Source organism: Botryllus schlosseri, chromosome 13 (genome assembly GCF_051294905.1).
Source record: "Botryllus schlosseri isolate E-star chromosome 13, Bs_hap1, whole genome shotgun sequence".
Lineage (NCBI taxonomy): Eukaryota > Metazoa > Chordata > Ascidiacea > Stolidobranchia > Styelidae > Botryllus > Botryllus schlosseri.
Genome location: NC_137248.1, coordinates 20,652,164 through 20,662,053, shown reverse-complemented (window position 1 = coordinate 20,662,053; position 9,890 = coordinate 20,652,164). Strand labels below are relative to the sequence as shown.

The following is a 9,890-nucleotide window of genomic DNA, read 5'->3' as shown; positions in this document are numbered from 1 at the left end:
ATTAAAGTGTTGAGCCAGCAAAATTTATGCTCTTATCAACTGAAGATTTTGAGGCTAGAGATCATTTGCAATTATTGAACCATCGGTACCACATCTCCCCTATATCTCGCAGGACGTTGAATCATTTTCGCGGCCAATCGGCCCTTTTGATGTTTTCAACCCCTTGTTTCACAAAATCACCTTCTGGGGGGCGATATCGCCCACGTTGGAACCACTGCTCTAGGCTAAAGGACTTGTGTGCCTATACGCCACATGTAACATAGTGATTCCCAAGTCTCGGAGGTTCACTGGAGGTCAAGTGATGCTTGGACAATTAGGTCACCTTTTTTTATTAAATCATAAAGGGCCGTCACTCCGAATCGAATCCCGAATGACCCGCTCGATCGTCCGCATTGCGTATTTCGCTTCATTTATGGCGATTTCCCTCGGGGGACATTTTCTATTACCTGATAAAACAGGACAAATACTCCCAAAGGAGGGTATATGGCAGGGGTGGGCAACCTTTTTGCTATTCACGGTCGCATTTCGATTTCTCATGTAGCCTACCTACGGACGCATTCCTGGGGGTAGTCTTGATGTACTATCTGGATGCCAAATATGCACGTTAAACTGCCCATGTCCATTTCCGAAAAACTCTGGATTTATCTATTTATTAACTTCGGCTTACTACACACAACGAAATCGCGAGTGGTCATGTCATGAATAGTATCTGGGATACGCGATGGGCGCACGAAGCGAAACATTTCTTCATTAATATTAGTAGTTTCACATACTACAATCAAACATTTATCCTTTCTAAGCCCATGTGATCAGATTCGCCGGAAGAGTTGATCGATGTGGTGCTTTGAAAAATTTAGGACAAGTTATAATGATCATGGATCTTCGGGTGGACCAATTGTTATTAATCACTTTATTGCAAGCTGTTACTTGTTGACATCCCATCAGGATTGTCGGAATGACGCATAGTGGATAGATAGATATTGGAATCCCCCAAACGTACCAGAAACCAATTTATTTTGTGAGGAGCACACGACTGCAAGTTGATATTTCAATACGGGGCGCATCAATCGCAAAGAGCATTGCTATAATAAAATCGAAAAATGAAGTTGTATTGAATCGCGTTCAGCGCGAAAAAAGTTTCAGGATTAATTATAATCACTCAACAATTCGGAAGTGAATTCATAAATTCTATTCGCATGTTGACGGCCGCGAACACATACTAATTGAATTACGTGTCGACGGCCGCACAAATTCCTTTCTTCGGCCGCTGGTTGGGCACTCCTGATCTAGAATTAAAGAGCTCAATAAGTTGCCAAGCAGGTGGTGATGAGCGGCATTTATTAAGGCCATAATGCGTTCCGCAGATCAAGCCAACCAAAGGCAATGGAAAGGTTTGTAATCTTTGGACTGATGCAAAGGTTCTCAGACACGGGCATGCGACTGTATTTTCGGCGTCACGCGGTCAACTTCATTTTTATGGCCACAGCTTTATAACCAGCGTGTCTTTTCTCTCAGCAATGGTCACTAATCAGTAGCCAATTCTGCAGATCTCTGATTAGTTCTTTCATAAAACCAGAGTCATCCAGTTGTTATGAAGGCTACCTGATTAGCACAAGACGACGCATTGCTCTATCAAGTATGCCGGACTCCAATTGTGGAACAGCATCTCACCGGCCGGCCGACAGTCGTCGAGCACGTCCGCATTCAAGTCGAAATACAAGCAATTTCTTCTAAATGAATACTAGCCAGCAATGTTCCCTCTAATTTTTCAAGAGTCTGCGCAAACACGCCAACTCACTGCGCAGGCCCTCGGACAACAGTGCGCAACCACCCTCCAATAGGGTGATAAAACTAACTACTGGGGGGCTTCGCCCCCCAGACCCCCCTACGGCTTTAGGCTTCTTCCGGTACTTATCATGTATATTGGGTGACCATTTAGTACACTCTTAGCGAAAAGAGTGGGTATACTCACCCCAAAAGGTGGTACACGAAAACAGAACTTACGTAACCCTGCGGGTGTATATGACCAGAATCCGCCCCATTCCTTGCGGTGTATATCGCATATCTCACCCTAGCCATTAGAATTGATAGGGGCGGAATTTCAATATATACACCCTACTTGAAATCCTGTATCTTCTGCCAAATGACACACTATTGCAAATAAACATTCTTGATTGCAATGCATATATTCGATATCAATTGAACCATGTTAACATAAAATGGAAACATAGTTCGTGAAATAACAAAAACAGAGATCCCAGCGACGGAGAAAAAAATTCACTGAAAATAAGACTCGAAGAATATTGCCCCTGTAATATTGGGAAGCCGCCTCCTCCAGGTTTCCTCAAAACACTCTTTGTACAGCGAAGGTTGAGTCACTATCTTCAGCAAGAACTTGTGGCATCATCCTGAAATCAAAATGCATACTCACAACCCAATTAACAGGCACATATGCTATGATAACTTAACGAAGTCCACAAAAATAGAAGCCGTTACCAAGTATATATATTTTCAGAGTACTTACAAAAAATCAGATGTTTCACTCGCTAAGGCATTGCAGTACAGACTGCGGCCCGATACTGTGAACTTACCGCTATAGGAAACATATTCACACACGTTCACTGATGTGTGGGCAATTAGGCATCGACAAGATGGAAATTTATGGATAAACCGCATGTACCAGGCAGACTTGGACAGGACAACTAGAAAATGCTCCCTTTTTCCAAATTAGATTTTTTTTTCGAATTAAAGTAGAATTAAAATTATAGCTACACAGTTTGAAATTAGATTAAAATTATAATTCTAGCTAACAAATTAGATTAGAATTAGCATGACTGAATCGCGAAAAGTTGAATCAAACTCAGTTAATATCAAATCATAGTTCATCTTATGAGCATGAGAATAGCAAATGTCTGTACACTGTACGTGTACAGTAGTTTTCCCAAATCTCACTCGCTTAGTGTTTAAATTATCAGGTTGTCTAAGAAGACGATGCACACCAAATTTGAGTCAATTCCAACCAGTAAAGGCCGTGCAATCTTGAATTGAAATTTTTAATTTATTAGGAAAAAAATGAAAAAATTTTCAAATTTTCCTGTCAACCTCATGAAATTGTTGGGTTGTCTTCAAAAACGCTGCACACCAAATTTGACTCAATTCCGACCAGTAAAGGCAGTGCAATCTTGAATTGAAAGTAGAAGGAGAGCTATTTTGAGTTTTTCGTTGATAATCCCCAGTCCAATGGGGATTCCAACTAGTAGAAGCAGAGCTCTATGAGTTTTTCGTTGATAATTCCCATTGAATTATTGCTACATTGCATTGCCGCATTGCTACAGGAGAAGAAAGTTTTTGTTTATTATATAAAAATGAATAAAAAAAGACTTGAAATTTTCTGTTCACCCCATTAAATTGTTAGGTTGTCTATAGAAACAATGCTCAACCGATTTGGCTCAATTCCAACCAGTGGAAGCGGTTGGATTTGAATATTATAGCATTTAAGGGGACTGATTCTTTAATCATTTATTACAATTGTGGCCACCGTAAATACTATTTTATTCAATTTAAATTTTTTCAACATCAATAACTCCGCTTCGGCTGGTTTGTATTGAACCAAATTTGGTGGGCATCGTTTCTATAGACAACCTAACAGTTTCCTGGGTAGACGGAAAGTTTTGAATTTTTTTCACTCATTTCTAAATAATAAATAAAAAACTTCCTTCTGCAGCAATGCGGCTTCTGGTTGGAATTGAACCATATTTGGTGTGTAGCCTTCGATTCGCTAATCTAATAATTTTATCAAGTAGCCAGTAGAATTTGAGAATAAAATCATTTTAACACCCTTATTGTACAGCAAGCTTGGCCGTTTCGCACTATACAGTTCTGCTGTAGCATTTCCAAGAAAACCAAACATTAAATTAGAAATGAAACCAGGCTATAGAAAGATTTCATACATTCGATTAGAATTGGAATTAGAGCTTAGAAACATTTCACAAATTAGAATAGCTTCATTTAGTATAATTAGACAACTAGAATATCTATAGTTGTCCCAGTTCGGCAACACCGCTTGTATCAGAAATAACTGAATATATTTTGAAGATTCTTTCTGTTAGAAGTGTCATATGCCATTAGTAATTTTATATTAGTCGCAAACATTCATATGGTAATTTTCAAAGTAGAAACCACCGAAAAACTGCTTACCATACTTGTCTATTTTTCCGACATTTCGTATTCTACTTCTACTTGACGTAGCTTTGACTTGTACTGGGGACTGTGCATCTACTTGTAATCGAGTATAAATTGACGACGGTATTTCTACATCGACTTGAGTAGCAACGCTGGTAACTTTGACCATCTCTGCTTTGGTTTACCTCATATATGCGACTACGAAAGTTGACATCAGGTGTCGCTAACAAAATTGTCATACCTGCTGGCTTGATAACGATTCTTTCAGTTTTCGCATCATACCCTCAAACTCCGTTAGTTCCTGTGATAGAATCTTGCTCTTGCAGCATGCAGTCTTTAAGCAGCATCCTAAATTTGAAGAAAATCAGAGAAAGACATGCATGGACTTGATTTAAATCTGACTACTTGGTATTAATACAAAACACGAAACGTTTCCTGGTTGGGCAATATTAACTTTCAGAGTGGATTCAAAGCGACCACAGATACTAGTCTGATTATACAAACCTTGACTTGCCTCATATATGGAAATTAGCAAATTAGCTGGAAGCTAATGATTACCTTGCAATATGTGCTGTTTGATGAAGGTCCATCACTGTTTCTAAGCATACGGTTTTACGGTTCAATGCGACGTCGACTTGGTTGATATGCCCTGACATGATCGTGTATCATAACATCCTAAAATTGAAAAAATAACCACGAAGTATAAACCCAAGTCATCTGATATGTGCACTAGGGGTCTTCAAAAATGACTTTTTCTCTCAAATCGTACTGGCTACTTGATAAAATTGTTAGGTTACCTAATTGAAGCATGCACACCAAATTTGGTTCGATTCCAACCAGTAGCCGCATTGCTACAGGAGAACAAAGTTTTTTACTTATCAGGCCTATATGAAAATGAGTAAAAAAATATTTAAAATTTTCTGTTCACCCATTATATTGTTAGGTTTTCTATAGAAACAATGCTCAACTGATTTGGCTCAATTTCAACCAGTGGAAGCGGAGTTATTGGCGTCGAAAAAGTTTGGATTTCAGTAAAATAATATTTACGGTGACCGATTTTTTAAATCATTTATTACAGTTGTGCCCACCGTAAATACTATTTTATTCAAATGCAAAGTTTTCGACATCAATAACTCCGCTTCGGATGGTTTGAATTGAGGCAAATTTGGTGGGCATTGTTCATAGACAACCTAACGGTTGCATGGGTGCACAGAAAATTTTGAATTTTTTTGACTCATTTTTACATAATAAATAAAAAAAACTTTCGTCTCCTGTAGCAATGCGGCTGCCGGTTGGAACCGAACCAAATTTAGTGTGCAAGCTTCAACTAGGTAACCTAACAATTTCATCAAGTAGCCACAAGAATTTGAGAATAAAAAGTCATTTTTGAACACCCCTGCAGTACAGCAAGCTTGGCACGTTTCGCACTATACAGTACTACTGTAGCATTATCAGGAAAATCAGACATTGGATTATAATTAAAATTAGACCATAGAAAGATTTCGTAAATTCGATTAGATATAGGACTTTGCTATGAATTTAATATTGATTCAAAACACGTTTGAAACGTTTCCTCCTCAGGCAATATTGCCTTTCAGAATGGATTCAAAGGGACCACAGATCAGGATTGTACTGGCTCGAGTCATGAATTGACTCGACTCACGAATTTCTGATGACTCGACTTGACTCGAGTCATTTTCTCAAAATATGGAAATGACTCGACTCGAGTCAATCAGTGTATTGACTCGACTTGGACTTGAGTCATTGCGCATGACTCGAACCTAGTCATATGACTCAAGATTCAGACGGCCAAAACCTACATTTCTTTGAAATTTCGGAGAATAGTAAAGTACCTCACTATTTAGATTACGCCTATTGGTACTGGTACTTAAAATTTCGACCAGTGAGGGAAATTAGTATATTTATGAATGCGAACCATTCGATATCACCAAACAGAGTTATAAAAAGTGGATTGAACAAGATTTCAACTGGAAGCTGATCAGTCAACACAATGACTTGGACTCGGATTCGAGTCATAATACCATGACTCAGTGGTCAAAGAAAAATGACTCGACCTGACTCGAGTCAAAACTATATTAGTGAGATTGACTTCTTACTCGGAGCCTCGTGACTTGGTTACAACCCCGCCACAGATACATGTCTAACTGTGTCTTGATTTGAAAACGTTGACTTAAGTCTTATACTTCGAAATTAGCAAATTATCTGGATGATAATGATTACCTTGTAATATAAGCTGTTTGATAACGATCCTTTACTGTTTCGCATCATACGCTTCTACCGTAAAATGCGACGTCGATTTGGTTTAAATTCCCCGATATTTTGCTTGTATAGCAGCATCCTAAAATTGAAAAAATAACCATGAGGCATACGGTAAACATTCAGTTGATAATTTGGGTTGGATTCGAAACGCCCAAGACATCCAAAATGTGTACTGATGTTGTAGCCTTGACTTGCTTTATTGCTTGTTAATAAGCAAGTTAAAATACAATTTTGCAACTCTCCTACGCATAGTATATTACTCACCAATAACATATTTGATTTCACATTCACAGAGTAAGAGTCTGCTACTAATAGCAATCAGTCCTTGAATCTAACAAAAAGCAGATTTGTGCATGTCATGTCATTTGTGTATGTCATATCATGAGTCAAGAAGTGCATATATTATGATTTGTTTATATTGATCAAAAGGACAGTTTGATCAACTTTGGCAAGGCTATGTTTGCCTCTTCATATTGGTCAAAACATTGAAGACCCAGCTAATCCGTGCATTGTTGCACACCCAGTTGACCGCAGTAATGCGCATTGCTACTCAAGCAATAGATGTAAATTTCTACTCAATGACAAGCATATAGAAGTGACTAAGCCAAATCCATGTCAAGCTGCTTTAAATTAAAATAAATATATGAACAGAACTCAGAGAAGTAGTTTCAAAAGAAGTAGTCTAGTTGATGGGTCACATACTCTTAGCAGATAGTCTGAGGGGGGCACTGCAAAATATGTTCAATACTACTGGCAAGCCTGCTCCTAGTCAAGTCTCTCATATTCATAGTGATAGCAATATAGCATTGTCATATTTTCACCCATGTCATAATATCATTAACATTTACTGGCCCCAATTTACGGGGATCGAAAGCTTTCATCATCAAATGTCCATTGCTCACCTCAGATACCATTGCTTCATATTCTTCAGCCCTTTGCTGTTTGTATGTTACACTTGTTTTCTCATGAGCAGAAATCGATAATTTCATTCTTCAAGAGCCCCAAATTTGCGATCTATGCCCATGCAAGTCTGAAGTAGAATAGATAATATGTTTACCTTCCTGCCATAACATAACATATAATGTGTATATAGCTTAGTGATAATGACAGGGTGATAGGCTGATAACATAACCCTGCATAGTCAGTGGTAGGCTACCTTTACACTTAAACAGGTCGTGATGTGCTTTGATAATCATAATACTTACCTATATAACGACAATCGATTTTTTTTCAATGCACTTACAAACGATGTTGATCGAGCCCAAATTACCGTAGTTTATAATCATAGCTGATGCTGCCCCTGTCAACAGTATCTCCATTAGAGCCATTGAGCTAATGTGTCTTGGATATTGGTATCGGTACTGGTGATACAACAATGTATGTGAATTCAATGTATCGTCACTACCGGTACGTTTAAAATTCCAGCTTGCAACATATAATTCTGTTCAGTACAGCTGCAACACTGAGTAACAGGAATCGGATCTGTACCGGAAACGCAACGGAACAAATGTTCTCTACTACTATAGTACTGATACGAAATGTAACTCACCATTCAGATATTTTCAATCTCGAATGAGACTTTCTTCACAGATTCGCGACAACTAATACGGCCAGTCGATAGCCAGTCTGGTCTCGTAAGCGCGGAAATACGGCATATAACGAAACATTTTACATAGCTGTAGCGAAACATAGCAGCAGCTGTTCTGGTGACGACGGTTTGTTTGTTCCATTATGATGTCACAATTGACAAACTGATGCAATAACTATATTGAAGTTAAGGATCTCCGGAATATTTGTATGTATACTATAATTGATTTATCAGAAATGTGGATTTGATAGCTGTGAAGCTGCAGATTACATCATAATAAGCTTAAAAAAGTCTTGCAGTACTAGATTCATCTTCATAGATCGAACCATTGATACGATCCGAAAGCTGTATGCGAATTGTCGTTGTCGGTTAGGCTTAGTGTGCAATTCATAAAGCTACCAAATAGTGAATAACATAACAATATAGATATGAAAATAACCAGGAAACTTTTCCCCAATTTAGTCCCTCTTTCGCCCACATCAATGATTGTTCCGTGACGTAACCTCGTGTCCCATTTTAATTTGAATTCTTGCTACGCCCATATTGCGTACTGCTCACGTAAGTTTGTGGCTAAAATTTGACTCCTTCTCGTATTCCCAGCTTTAAATACCCGTAACCTGCATTATACTGTGGTTATACACTAATTCCGTGCGGCATAGGCCCGATATGTTTTGTACATAGATATAGCCTACGTACATTCGTACAACCGTGCATTTGACGTGGCATGAAAGAAATTATAAACCAATATCGTGGCAACTTCATAATGTGTCGTATTTTTGCCACACACTTGAGATACATCGGTCACACTATAGTAGCCAGGGTGAAACTTCAGCCAAAGTACGAGTACTGCAGTGCACGATAAATGTGAATTACAATATGATATTGTGGACTTGACTATTATTCATTCATGTCGATGTAGCACAACACGAAATAATACAACGAATGCTTATTTGTCACTGAAGCTGAAGCTATATGCGTAAGCGAATTTACTTGATCGAACCGGGTTAAATCCATAAAAACTGAACAATGCAACATTGCCTAAGCCTACCCAAGAAGCCTTAAAGACACGGACAGCAATAAAGTGGGTGAAAACACGCATTTTCGGTGGATAATTAAAACCCAAAGAGAATATGTCCTACACGACCTACAGTTAGACACAATAGGCTTAACCAGGCTTCTGACCGACACAGACTTAAAACTTCAACAGTTTTGTGGAAGCTTGAGGAAGCGGTTAGCGCGGATTGAATCCCAAACTTCATATTTGTCTGACAAAAGGTGTGATCTCTAACAATTCACCCCAAATGCCAATGCTTCGGGTGTATATTTTATGGTATGTGTGTATAGGGGTGTATTTGGCTTATTTCCACCAATAGCTTAGGTGTAAATGACAAATTTAGTACCCAATAAGTGTGATGACTCAAAACTCACCCTACGCTAGGGTGTGAATTGCGAAAACACACCATTTTCGTTTACAGTGTAGTAGCGTCCCTAAACGCGCGAAGCGCGAAAAAATTTATATAATTCATAATTGCTTCGGCCAATATGATCGGGAATTGCATATTTATTGCTATCAATTTTTATCCTCTCCCTGCTCACATAATCAGATTTACCGGTAGAGCTGATCCAGTGAGGTGTGTTGGAATAGATAGGCCCTCTAAATAATAATAAAACATCTTCGGGCGTACCCGTTGATATAATGACTTCGTTACATGATGCTATTTCGTGACCCCCTATCAGCTATGTCAAAAGATATTGAAATCGCCAAAACGTACTAAAGTAAAAGACGTACACGATTTCAAATTGGTATTTCTTAACTGGAAAATAATGCTCCCTCGATATG

General features: G+C 38.6%; 1 long non-coding RNA gene across 2 annotated transcripts; it reads right to left on the bottom strand.

Annotated features, from left to right (window-relative positions):
* Window positions 1-2,167: 2,167 nt before the first annotated feature.
* On the bottom strand, window positions 2,168-8,704 carry LOC145453316 (uncharacterized). Of its 2 annotated transcripts, XR_013919715.1 has the most exons (6): window positions 8,012-8,704; window positions 7,365-7,492; window positions 6,424-6,541; window positions 4,741-4,857; window positions 4,424-4,530; window positions 2,168-2,408 (listed from the first exon to the last, which is right to left on the bottom strand). It is a non-coding gene; the product is annotated as an uncharacterized LOC145453316 (long non-coding RNA). The 2 variants fall into 2 exon arrangements; XR_013919714.1 differs by lacking the exon at window positions 8,012-8,704 and having other exon boundaries at window positions 7,365-7,709.
* Window positions 8,705-9,890: the final 1,186 nt, after the last annotated feature.